Source organism: Hyperolius riggenbachi, chromosome 2 (assembly GCF_040937935.1).
Source record: "Hyperolius riggenbachi isolate aHypRig1 chromosome 2, aHypRig1.pri, whole genome shotgun sequence".
NCBI lineage: Eukaryota > Metazoa > Chordata > Amphibia > Anura > Hyperoliidae > Hyperolius > Hyperolius riggenbachi.
In genome coordinates this window covers 121,890,616-121,904,496 of record NC_090647.1, presented here as the reverse complement: position 1 = coordinate 121,904,496, position 13,881 = coordinate 121,890,616, and the positions used below count along the sequence as shown (strand labels likewise).

At 44.0% G+C, this 13,881-nt stretch overlaps 1 protein-coding gene and 1 long non-coding RNA gene across 4 annotated transcripts in view; one reads left to right on the top strand and one right to left on the bottom strand.

Moving 5' to 3' along the window:
• HDAC7 (histone deacetylase 7) overlaps positions 1 to 13,881 on the top strand; it is a 462,051-nt gene that overhangs the window by 151,381 nt on the left and 296,789 nt on the right. The window lies entirely within an intron of this gene.
• LOC137545744 (uncharacterized) overlaps positions 13,627 to 13,881 on the bottom strand; it is a 65,670-nt gene continuing 65,415 nt past the window's right edge. For both annotated transcript variants that reach the window (XR_011026088.1, XR_011026087.1), the window contains one exon: positions 13,627 to 13,742. This is a non-coding gene — a long non-coding RNA (uncharacterized lncRNA). The remainder of the gene's footprint in view (positions 13,743 to 13,881) is intronic.

The following is a 13,881-nucleotide window of genomic DNA, read 5'->3' as shown; positions in this document are numbered from 1 at the left end:
GGAGACTTGGGAGCAGAATACAGCCAGTATGGCTTATCCTGCTTCTGCACAAGTCCCCGGCGATGTTAAATACTATTCCCCTTCTAGGTCCACGTTGATAGTGGGGGAATGAAATAAATCAGCTTCCAGCAATTGCTGGAGGCCGAATTAGTGTTTAAAAAGTAACTTAAGCTCCATCTTCTAACGGCGCCAAAGTTACTCACTGTGCCCTGCTATAGCCGTGATTCCAATTACGGCCTATGGTGGCGCCGGCTGCGCCCAAATCTCCTGCGCTGGAATAGCAGTGTTCGCAAAACATTCCCCCCCCCCTTTCACTCGCGGCAGAGTAGTGGACCGCTGATTAGTGAATAGGAACACAAAATTGCACCCTTACACATTAAATTAAATAAAAATACATTAATTCCCCATTAAAATTAACCCCTTACTTCCCCACTCTCCCATAGTTACCAAAATAAAGCATTCACACCTGCTTATGGGGCTGGAGGAAGCCTCGGGCAATTATTAATTAGTTCTATGTCTTAGTCTCTGGTACACTTTAAGCTTCTTCTCAAGTTTTAAAATGTTCTTGTACCCCTCTTTGCCATTTGTTTTCCTATTCAGCAGCTGTAATGGGACATTAGTAAAATGGCCACAGTACAGTGCTGGGAACCGCCATGTATATATCTCACATAATGCAGCATTCAGGGCCGCGCTGGTCTCACATCTGACAGTTTATGACGGCTAAGTCTGTCTGCTGTCTTAATTTACTCCCTGGGGTGGTAAACCTTTTCTGTCGCATTTTGTCTCGCTGCCAAATTAACAGCTGTCAGAGTGTTCTGGTATTCCATTCCTTGGAGGTTGTCATTACTCTCTGACCTCTGTGAGCAGAGCTCTCTAGTGCAGAGACTCCAGAACTCCCAGGCATGCCTTTATACCGTTCTGTCCTCACCCTTACTTCCGCTACATCAATTCAGTGGAGTGCAGGACAAGTTATCCCAAGATATCTGAAGCAGCTCTAACAAGATGGTGTGACAGACACTTTATCTGTATACAGCTGTGTGGCAAACTTTCACATGCTTTAGTTTGGCTCTGGAAATTTTTTTGTGTGAAATAACTTTATTAAAAAAATGTTTTGCGTCAACAGGAATACAGTCTGAAGAAGGCTTCTAGCTGAAAGCTTACTTCTTTTTTTTTTAACTAGGAGAGACACATTTATCTCTAATAGAATCGTAGAATCGGATTAGAGATAAATTTGTGTCTTTGTGGAAGCTGCCTGTATACTGCAGTCCGATTCCCGTCCTATTTCAGCATGAAATATTCAGGGAATCGGCTGAGCTGCCGCGTCTGCCCCGCTGCTTCCCCCTAATGTATAAATGTGCATATAAACCGCCGCACACCCGACCAACCAACTTCGCCCCGACAACTTGCTGCATCTGCGATCGACAAGGCGACCAATTTTCATCCCGAAATTGGTCGCATTGTCGGTCGGACATGCACTTGGTGGCACCGGTTTTCATCCAATTCGATAATAACTAGATTCAAAATTTCCTGTCAGTAAAATACAAGCTCCAGTGTCCAGCAATGCTTAGCTATAAAGCACTGGCGTAACAATAGGGGAAGCAGCCCCTGCCCCCGCAGGGGGGCCCGGTGCCCTCCTGGGGCCCACTCATGGCCGTTTTGGGGGGGTAGGAGGGCTCGCAGCATTAGGGGAAAGCTTTGCACATCAGCGGGGAGGGGGGACAGTCCCCCCCCTCCTCACCTCGGGCTCTCCCCTCTGCGCTCCCCTCCTGCATATTCAGTGGCTTGCAAAAGTATTCGCCCCCTTAAAGTTTTCCACATGTTGTCCCATTACTGCCACAAACATGAATCTTGTTTTTGGGGAATTGCACATGAAAGACCAATACAAAGTGGTGTACACGTGAGAAGTGGAACGAAAATCATACATGATTCCAATTTATTTTTTTAAATAGATAACTGCAAAGTGGGGTGTGCGTAATTATTCAGCCTCCTTTGGTTTGAGTGCAGTCAGTTGCCCATAGACATTGCCTGATGAGTGCTAATGACTAAATAGAGTGCACCTGTGTGTTATCTAATGTCAGTACAAATACAGCTGCTTTGTGACGGCCTCAGAGGTTGTCTCAGAGAATCTTGGGAGCAACAACACTGTGAAGTCCAAAGAACACACCAGACAGGTCAGGGATAAAGTTATTAAAAAATTTAAAGCAGGCTTAGGCTTGAAAAAAAAATTCCAAAGCCTTTAACATCCCACGGAGCACTGTTCAAGCGATCATTCAGAAATGGAAGGAGTATGGCACAACTGTAAACCTACCAAGACAAGGCCGTCCACCTAAACTCACAGGCCAAACAAGGAGAGCGCTGATCAGAAATGCAGTCAAGAGGCCCATGGTGACTCTGGACGAGCTTCAGAGATATACAGCTCAGGTGGGGGAATCTGTCCATAGGACAACTATTAGTCGTGCACTGCACAAAGTTGGCCTTTATGGAAGAGTGGTAAGAAGAAAGCCATTGTTAACAGAAAGCATAAGAAGTCCCATTTGCAATTTGCCACAAGTCATGTGGGGGACACAGCAACCATGTGGAAGAAGGTGCTCTGGTCAGATGAGACCAAAATGGAACTTTTTGGCCAAAATGCAAAACACTATGGGCTTGATTCACAAAGCCGTGCTAAGTGTTTAGCACGGGTGTGCTAAACAGTTAGCACGTGAAGTGCCGTTCCCGGACTTTTGCGCGCGTAAAGTGGTGCGATTCCCGTGATCGCGTACTTTTGCGCGTGCAAATTGCGGCAATTTGCGCGCGCAAAAGTCCGCAATCGCGCGAATCGCGGCACTTTGCACGTGCAAAAGTCCGCGAACGGCACTTCACGTGCTAACTGTTTAGCACACCCGTGCTAAACACTTAGCACGGCTTTGTGAATCAAGCCCTATGTGTGGGGGAAAACTAACACTGCACATCACTCTGAACACACCATCCCCACTGTCAAATATGGTGATGGCAGCTTCATGCTCTGGGGGTGCTTCTCTTCAGCAGGGACAGGGAAGCTGGTCAGAGTTGATGGGAAGATGGATGGAGCCAAATAAGCCGTGTCAGGCGTGTGAAGTACAATATGTTGGCTGTACCACCCACCCATTGCGACAAAGAATATCTGAGCACTACAATGGGGAGGGTAGGTGTCTCAGGGACAACTCATATATCACTAAGATCTCCAGTGTCTCTAAACATTTCCTACATGTTCACTCTGGTGACATGTCTGGTTTTAAGGTCCAGGGTGTAGAAAGGGTCACAGGTTCCATGAGGGGTGGGGATTTATACAGGATTTTGCTAAAAAGAGAAGCATACTGGATATAGAAATTGGGGACTCATTCACCCTCTGGCTTGAACTCTAGATTAGATTTAAGCACGATATATAACGTCTAATAATGTCAATGTAGCACAAGGGGTTTTAGTACTGGGCTCTGTGCGGGTCACCGCACGGTATCCAGTGTGGTCCATACGTATATATGCATATATTTCCATACATCTTGTACGCCTTTATTAGAGATTTGTTCTTTTCCTGTCCCCCGTCCCCCCTTTTGCCTCCTCCTTCCTCCTCCTTCCTTCCCCCCACCTCCCTCCTTCCTCCCCTATGGCCTTTCCTTACCCTCTATTATTATCTACTACTGCTTGCATGTGATGTTTGGTACTGTGTTTTTACATGACATTCACTGTATAGGGGCTTGATTTACTAAGAGGTGCTAACCTACTTAGCACATCTAAAGTCTTAAGACGCGCTAACCAGGGTGCTAAGTAGGTTAGCACCAGTTTTCTCAATCAGATCGTGCGCTAAGTACCGCGCGCAAAGTTTTGCGCGTGCAAAGTCCTATGCGCGCGCTAAGTCCCATAGGCTTTAGTGGGCACTTCGCGCGGAGCGCCCTGCGCTCTGTGCAGTGCGCGCACAAAACTTTGCGCGCGGAACTTTGCGCATGATCACTATTTCTCACATTTCAACTGAGTTTAGACGTGCTAAGGGCCAGTGCTAAAGTTAGCACCGTTTTGTAAATCAAGCCCTATGTGTTTTTTTTTATATAAGGTGTATTGTATTAGTTCACACCATTTTAAATTGTATGTCCCTTTAAGAACTGAATGGACACCCATAGGTGTGTCCTTCCCACCTATATAACCTGTGCAATGTGTGTTTTTTGTAAGCTATGATTAAGGAGCCGTTGCTCCGATACACGTGAGCTTTTTGTATGCTACTTTGATGCTGGATTACAAATAAAGGTCTTTTTTATTATATCCCACCATCTGGTGCAGCGGGATTTTTCTTGGACTCCAAGCATGTCCGCCAGCAATAGCTGGAACCCGAATTACATCATTTCCCACCATCCACGTGGACCTGGAGGGGCAATAGTAATTAACGCCGCCGGAAATTGTGCAGCTGCAGGATAAGCCATATATCAGCTGTATCCTGCGCCCAAGTCTCCCGTTGGAAATTTCAGATAACCTGCCTATCACATTGAGTGCCAGTCACATGTCTGCTCAGAGTCCATGTGCAACCTGTTCAAATCCACTTCAGTACACTAGAGACAGCAGCTTAGGTAGTGAAAAGGATGCAGGTAAGCCAGTTTTGAAAATGTTTACTGAAATCTTTGGAATATGTATACAGATAGCCCCCAGTTAACAAATGAGACAGGGACTGCAGGTTCCTTCTTAAAGGTCCAGGACATCCGAGGTGAAAATAAACTGATGGGAAAAACAATTGTATCTATCCTTCTTCTCCTAAAAATTACTTTTTAGCTATCCCACAGTTTTATATTATATTTAACCTATTTTGGTTCCTGGACGTAGTTTCTACATCCAGGAACCATGCGCGCTAGCGCGCGCTCCCGCGGCCGATCGCGCGCGTGCACGCGCACTCCCGGCCGTGGATTCGGTAGCCAGGGAATCAATGTATCGGGCTACGGTGCCCGATCATTGATTCCTCTCCCCCGCTGAAAAAGCGACAGCTTCTCTCGGAAGCTGCGCCTTTTCTGGCCGTTCCCTTCCCGATGAGTCACTGTAAGCGTATGTTACGCTTAGAGTGACGTCATGTAAACAAACTCATGGCTGCCATCTTGTGGCCAAAAAGTAATACTACACCTGTAAAAAAAAAATTTAAAATTAACACACATTTACATTGTAAATCTATTGTTTACCTCCCACCCTCCCAAAACTACCCAAATAAAATGTTTTTTATTTTAAACTTGTAAATAGTGATAGATGCAAAACGGAAAAAAATGCACCTTTATTTCCAAATAAAATATTGTCGCCATACATTGTGATAGGGACATAATTTTAACGGTGTAATAACCGGGACATATGGGCAAATACAATACGTGAGTTTTAATTATGGAGGCATGTATTATTTTAAAACTATAATGGCTGAAAACTGAGTAATAATGAATTTTTTCCGTTTTTTCTTATTCTTCCTGTTAAAATGCATTTACAGTAAAGTGGCTCTTAGCAAAATGTACCCCCCAAAGAAAGCCTAATTGGTGGCGGAAAAAACAAGAAATAGATCAGTGCATTGTAATAAGTAGTGATAAAGTTATAGGCTAATGAATGGGAGGTGAATATTTCTCACGTGAAAACGACGGAACCTGAATGGGTTAAATCTAGTTTTTAAGTTTTTACTGTTTCATTGCCTCTGCCTCAATGCCACCTTCATTGAAGTATGCTAAAGATCAAATCTATAAATTATTGATCCTTTTTATCTTATTCCTGCTCTCAGAAGCCAGGAAAGTGTTTTATGGCTGTAATTACTTATCAGTAAGGGTTATGCTATAGTCTGGAACACAGCCTAGTTATTTGTGTGCTTGGCACTGTACATACACATGTCTATCTCATCATGTCACATGTCACCTCGGTTGTCCTTTAACCTGAATCTTTCCATAAATCAAAATGATGTACCTTCTCTGTCCCCTGTACCTCATCTATGCCCCCTGTGTCTCCAGTGTGCCCCTCTGTGCCACCTCTGCCCCCTCCCCATTGTGTCACTTCTGTCCCCCTGTTCTTTCAGTGCCCCCCCCCCCCCCCCTGTGTCTCTCTGTACCACCTCAGTATATGTTCTCTTGAGCTCCTACCTTTTCTCTGTAATGGCGGTGACATGCCAGTATCTTAAAACAGGACTAAAACCAATCAGAGGTGTATCTAGAGGGGTACAGGCATGGCTTGTGCCATGGGCGCCACTGAACCATGGGGTGCCATGCCTCAAACTCAGACCTCAGAAGATCAGATTAATTGGTATATGGGGAACATGGTTACTTAATTTATGTGTATAGGCAACACTTGGCTTAGTGTTAGAAAAGAGGACAGAGGAAATAAGAATAAATATCTCCCAAAAAGTAACTTCAGCAATATTCCGAGCCAAAAAACACAGGTAATCATAGCACATGTACATGAGAAAGGATACTGTTTTTAGAGGGCAAAGGGGCTCTGACTGGGGGGGGGGGGGGCACAATTTCAGTGTTTGCCATAGGTTCTATATTACCCAGATACACCCATGAAACCAATTATATATGATATGAGATATATCATGTTTGCGGCTTCACTTTAATTTAAAAAAATAATAATAATACAATCAATTTCCTCCAGGACTACAGGGAGTCACTGACTTATGAACACCGATATAAACAGAAAATGTGAAATTGTGATGACGTCCCTTAAGGTATTACTTGAGGAGACATGCAGACAGGGAGCACAGTCACGTGAGGTGAGGAGTGGGGCCACCACATCACTACAGCTTTGCCATGTTGACATGAGAGACAGGAATAAGTTTCAGTGGGAGGAGCCATGGAGATAAATAACATTTAATAGTTAAGTAAGTTTTTTTCACCCTAGATTTGCTGCATTTTACCTTTAAAGCGGAACTGAAGTCTCTTTAAAAAAAGATTTTCACTTACCTGGGGCTTCTGCCAGCCTCCTGCAGCCGACCTGTGCCCACACCGTTTCAAAACCAACCTCTGTTCCCCTGTCACGTATCACTTTTCTTAATGCAGTGGAAGCCGACTTCTAAGTCGAAGTTCACTGTGCCCTGGCCACGCATATCCTCATACATGTTCCCGTAATCACCTTCCTTGACTCCTCCTGGGCTGCCTGCATCAGACGTCAAGTCATCATCACGTCACCACCGCGTGATGACACCTGATGTCCTGTAGCGGTACTGCAGGCTGTCAGTGCGCGGCGTCCATGGAGGAGTCGGCTTTCCAGGCTCTCTTCGCCTGTGTGTTTTCCTGGTCCCTGCTTCCTCCTGGATGAGCGGCTGGTCACTAGTAAGTAGGCAGATCTACTTGTGACCTGTGGCTGAGTGACTGGCCCCAGGGGTGGGGGGAATGGGGTGCAATTTATACACACTCGCCCTGCGTGCCACTTAGCCTAGATACTGCCCTGGGTGTGGGCACCGGTCGGCTGCAGGGGGCTGGCAGAAGCCCCAGGTAAATGAAACTCTTTTTTTAAGAGATAGTTCTGCTTTAAACATCCTGCCTACCAGCCAGGAAAGGCAAGTAACCAGGATGAGTATAATCAGTATCACATTTTGTATCAAGGCTGCACTTTCAAAACACATTAATCACACTTTTGGTAACACTTTATGTAGACAACCCTTTTGGTGTTTGGAAATACTCTTGAAGTTTATTTTGTTGTTATTTTCTATCCAAATCGATGACACAAAGGAAAGCACGACCAGAGGTGTGGCGAGGGAGTTTCTTGGCCAAAGAAATTTGGCTGCAGAAGGTGTCTGTCTTTGTTTGCCATCTGAGGCAGCCGGGAGCCATGACAAACAACCATAATGATGGTTTTGGAATTCACGCTGACAAGTCGTTCATAATGAGCAAACACGAGAGAGAGAAAAAGACAGCAACATAACAGTTACATATTTATTTTTAGCACAATAATTACACTGTGTTTGTGCGAGTTTAAAATAGGCCACCTGCAAGTGTTTGTCTTAGTTCTCTGTACAAGTAAGAGTTCAGTTTCAGTTTCCTGTTTGACTCAGGCCTGACACCCTATTTGAGTCATTTCGGGTATGCAGCTCTCCTCAGAGCTCACGCAAAGCCTGTTTACAATTAGCTTGTACTGGGATTCCCAGAAAGAGTCACTGGCTGCTCAGCTCTTATCCGGACATCCTTAGGCTGTATGACACAGGTGGCAGCGGCTAAAAATAAGCCTCTTCTCTACGTGAAGTGGTTAATTAGTGAAACGAAACAGCGCGACCACAGCCAGAGCGGCAGAACAAAAAAGCAGTCGCGCTGCGCACAGCGCCGCTGTAGAGCTGGGGAGAGGCACGCAGAGCCCAGCATTGTTTTTACCATTTGTTTGTTTTCTGTGCAACAAAGCTTCTTCTTTCAGACAGTACACTCAATATGTTCCAGATGTACACAGTTAAGAGATCGTTGACAGCGACGAGGGGCCCAGGCCCTGCTATTCTGGTCACTTGCAGATACCAGAGCATTTTTAGTGACCTAGTTTTGTTTCCGGACACACGCTTTTGTACTTCAGCTCACACCTTTCAAGTCAGATCTCTGCGAGAAGCCAACATACCCTTGTGAAACATTTTACCTAGCTTGTAAACATTCTTATTTGCATTTTTAATAAACAATAGTGCCCAGGCATGTGATGCCGATAACTTCTGAGTGAGAAGAGACTCTGATAATTAACTATGATCTGAAGCTGTAAAAGGGTTTACTCTCTGTGGCCTCATTGGGTGGTTATAGAATAGAACATACAAAATAAAGGCAAAGGCAGAAGTCAGGGACACACTTACTGTATATTCTGGCATATAAGACTACTTTTTAACCCTTGACAATCTTCTGAAAAGTCAGGTGTTGTCTTTTACGCTGGGTGTCATTGATGCCGGGTGATACGCCCTATCCTGTTACCGCCTCTCAGATCTCGCTGCTGAGGATTGTAGTGAAGCGGCGCAGGCGCACATGTGCGAGATCTGAGAGGCAGAGAAGGAGGTAAATAGTATACAAGGGTGGGCCAGAAGGGTGAAAGAGGCGTGTTTTATGGGCACAGCGTGATCTATTCTTCCATACCGCTCGGATAAACAGATAGACAAGGAGAGCTGACCAATCCGCTTAGGGAGAGTTGACCAATCCAACCAGTCAGTTGCCTGTATACGGTTATATACTGGGTACCTCATACAGTATAGCACCAGCATCTGTTCATACAAAGCACCAGTATATGATGTTTTTTTTTATTTTTATTTGTTGTGTGTTGGAAGAGAGGTAGTCTTATACGGCGAGTATATCGCAAACTCTATATTTTAACTGGAAAACTTGGGGGGTCGGCTTATATGCCCAGTCATCTTATATGCCGGAATATACGGGTAGGCCCCTTTTTTTATTCAAATATGGTTGAAGTAAGAAGCTTTGAGAATTTTACAATGAAAGAGAATCAGCTGCCTGCCCATGCAGCAGAGCATTAAAGGACAACTATCAAAGTTAACTAGAATTTTAAATGCCACATATATTTCCAGTTGCTACTAGCAAATAGCAATGCAAAGGCTTTTTTTCATCTTTTCATGATTTATGTAAAGAAAATTACATTTACAGAAAACAGTTTTTACTGAGGGCATTATTATGGAAGACTGTGTCCAGCACATCCAGTATACAGAAACAATCTTCACTAGCAGTAATCCTGTGAGTAAAATGTGTTCAGAATGATAGAAAGGAGAAATATGTGTGTAAATAATCATCAGCTGCAGCTCTGTGTGCCTGATCCTCTCTCTCTCTCTCTCTCTGCCTCGCAGTGTAACGTAAACATTTTATAGTCAGGGAGAGGTCATTCGGAATTGGCGGGGGGGGGGGGGGGGGATCCAAGAACAGGAATAAAGCAAGCCTCCTTCTCTTCAGATCCTTCTCTGTAACTAAAAATCCCTCAGCTGCGCTCATATGATCTGTGAAAAATCAGTGTGTGTGTGGCCAGTGCAGAAAAAAACAGTAAATCATTCCTCTGTGAATAGTGACAGAAAAGTGTAACCTAACTACATGCTATGGCTCTTACCTCTAGCCCGATGCCGACACAAATTGTTGCATGCAGCTGGTAAACAAGGCATTTTTTTTCACACAGGCTGTGATGAGAGACCTCTGAAAAGCTTTCTAGTGTTGCTGGCTTTAAGGCCAGTTTTACACTTTTTTTTGTGTTGCGATGCCATGTGATGCTCTTGCCACATCCCACCGCAAAAGAAAACAACGACAATCATATGACCCTGCAGCAGAGTGCACCGACCGGGTCATATGCAATTCACCCTTCCCCCCTCATCTGCTAGGCAGGAAGTACATCACTGGGATTTCCGTCAGTCTGCGCATGCATGGCGCAATGCACTGCGCTCCATCATTTAAACTTACTGTGTCCCCCATAGACTTCCATTACCCCAAGCACATACGCTACAACATATACAACATAACAGAATTCTGCATCCTTCATAAAGATGACGTTTTATATGTATTCTGGGGCTGAAGAACACTGGCTGAACTGTCTCTAATAACATTTTTGCCTTTTTTAGGGCTTTTAGGCTGCATCAGCCAATAATTGGCTGGTAACATGCAAATCAATTACCTACAATAAAATTAATTTTCGATCTAGATAATACGGCGCATAGCAAGCCTGAGAAAATTGCCTCCATTCATAACTTCAATAATATCCCTCTATTTTACTTGGCTTTAGACTATCCCGAGCATCTGGGCTGCAAATGGGTTCTATACCACATTTTACATTTGCTTAAAAAGACCACACCAAAAACAATAGAAACATGCTATAAAAACATTCCTTTAAACTTCATACATGTTCTATTTATTTTTCTGATGTTACAGATCACTTGGTTTCTTCAGCTGCTTAGTTAAGCCGTAGATTTCCCATCTGTGGTGGGCTCAGACCTTCCTGGTCATTTAATGAGAAGGTCTGGTTTTAATATTTAGTTGCTACAGAGCACCATCCAGAATACATCTGCTAAACTGCTACATATTCTTCACATTGTGACTTTTTATTAGATGTTGTGATGATTGTTATTGTCTTTTAGATGGCACTTATTGTCTTCCAAAACTATTTAGCATCCATGGCTGTTTCAATAGTGGATAATTGGGGTGTTTTACTGCCATTTTGAAACCACTAGTGTAATAACCTATGGTACAGTACACATGTACACAGGGAGTTCTGCAATGGGGGGGGGGGGGGGGCAGTCAAAAGAACGTTACTTGTATCATCGGAGATGCAGCAAGCACCCTTAATGACATATTAATGACATAAGAGTGCAATGTTGCTCACATCCACTGACAGCTGTTGAACTTTAGCTTACTGACCAGGGTAGGCGCCTGGAGGCACCAGTGTGGTGCAAGGTGGTTGTCATGGGATCACGAATCTGTGCTCACCTTTCGGAAGCTATGTGCAGGTCACTGACCCACAGCAAGCTCGATGAGACTACCCATCCAGCCTGCCCACCCATCTCTTCATATTCTCTCAGTGGTCACCATCTTAGCTCTATGCATGTAGCAGAGAGTGCTGCATGGATGCTGGATGGGTGGACTGGATTCTATCTGGTCTGTGGATCCGGCTCTCTATTGCACATGCCCTGAGCTGAGCTGGTCACAGCCAAAGCAGCATAGAGAGTTAGATGGCCCGGCTGTATGAGTGGTCCGATCAAACCCACTCTATGCTGCAGAGTAGGTGACATTAGCCTGGCCCATGCAGTTGCAGGGGTAAGGAAGGAAAAGTGATGGCCGGGCCAGTCAGATAATAGGGGAAGCCAGCACAGATGTGGTGTGGTTTGGCGGGCAAACAAGCATTCATATTGGGATCAGCAGGTTTGCAGAAGGTGTAATTTACGAATCCAAAACTGTTCTGTCTATAGGTTCCCAAGGTGTAAACCTGTCCCTGCTGCTAACCCTTCATCATAGTTCCATGAGCTAGGTTTATGAAAAAGTCACACACACACACACCTCATTGGTTGACCTGTCACCAATACCAAGAGTAACACCAAATCATTGCAATCTGTGGAAAGAGGATGTTCCTCATGGATCATCCTCAACTTACTACTGAGCTAACTAGTCTTGTCCCGGAGTGTAAAACCCATGTCCACCAATAGAAATACTGCAATCCAGTAAAAATGATTTTATATAGTTAAGCCCTAAGAAAACATAACATGGTTGACCCTTTGCTTTCCTTTCTTTTCCCCCTTGTCTTCCTCTCCTCCTTTTCTTTCCTCACTTCACATCACCCCTCTCTTTTTTCTTACCCCTTCCTTCCATTTCCTTTATCCTTTCCTTTCCATCTAGTTAAAGCAGGAGGATTGATCTTCATCCCAATCAGTAGCTGATGACCCCTTTACCATGAGAAATCTTTACCTTTTCTCAAATAGATCATCAGGGAGGCTGTAATGCTGATATTGTGGTGAAACCCCTCCCACCGTGTGATGTCAGGACCATGGTCCTGACAGTTTCCTGTCTGTGAGCCTCATTGCTTTGTGGGAAATAACGGTTGTTTCCAAATGCCAAGCAACCAGTATCTCCCTCTGTGCCTATGTATCTCTGTAAAAAAAACAAAAAACTTTTTAGCCTTTGTAAATGTTAGTGGGCGTGGTTATAAATAATGGCAGTCGGCGCTGTCTAGTTTTTTTTTTGTCTGCCACTGGTAAAGATGACGACATGCAGGCTAATTGTGGATCAAACAATATGAACAAATTACATGGCGAATATCAATGATTTCTTGATCTCTCTTCTATCATTTAACTTTTCACTTTGCAGTGTATTCATTTTCCCTTTTCGCTAAAGCTCCTCTTTAAAGTTTACATTTATAACCCAGCCCACTGCCGAGCACCAGTTATTGCTCACATTTTATCTGTGGTCAGTTTATCTATACTAGTACTATCTGACATGTGTCGTTTTGCACTGAAAATATCTTAAATAAAGAACATTAAATGTAAATGTTTCTATCAATGATGTGTCATTTATAGCAGGGTGAGTCCTACTGTTTACTATTTCTGATAAATGGAATTTCTACCACTCACACAGGTTGGAAAATCTGCAAGAATTGTCGTTACAGGAACACAGATACTGGTAGAGCTAAATATAGCAACTGTGATCTGCCGTTTGTATTAGAGTGAATTTACACTTTAGCTTAAAGAGAACCTGTACTGAGTAAAATTATTTAAAATAAACACATGAGGTAACTTCAAATGAATATTACATAGTTACCTTGCTATTAGTTCCTCTCAGAAGCGCACCATTTTCTTCTGACAGTGATCGCTTCGAGTTCTGACAACATTTTGTCAGAATTGAAATATATCAGTTGCTGTCAGTTATAGCTGAGAGGACAACTGATGTGCCAAGTAATGTCTATGTTTTCCAATGGCTCAAGTGGGCGATATGACAGTTTAACAGTGTGCTGACCAGAAAGCTGTTATGGGGTAATGACCATTTTCAAAATGGAGGACAGAGAATTCCCTTGATCCCAGTGGACAAACAGGACGTGGGAGAGGAGAAAGAGATTGAGGAGTAGACTACACAGGAGGTAAGTATGACCTGTGTATGTTTATTTCACTTTTAATTTTCAGTACAGGTTTTCTTTAAAGGGAACCTGAGACAGTGGGTATAAAAAAATGAGAAATACCTGGGGCTTCCTCCAGCCCCCTTAAGGCTGATCGCTACCTCGCCATTCTCCTGGGCCACCTGGATTCTCCGCTATTCGGCCCGTAAAGTCCTTCAGTCTGGGGCGGACTGCGCATGTGTGGCCTGTGCGCAGATGGGAATGGTGACAAATTAGATTATTGTCCGATCACAATACACACAAATGATCGTTACAAACCCAATGACGGCAGGAGCAAAAAAATGCACTTTTCTCTCCAAACTTTTTGTACTCCAAACAATTTTG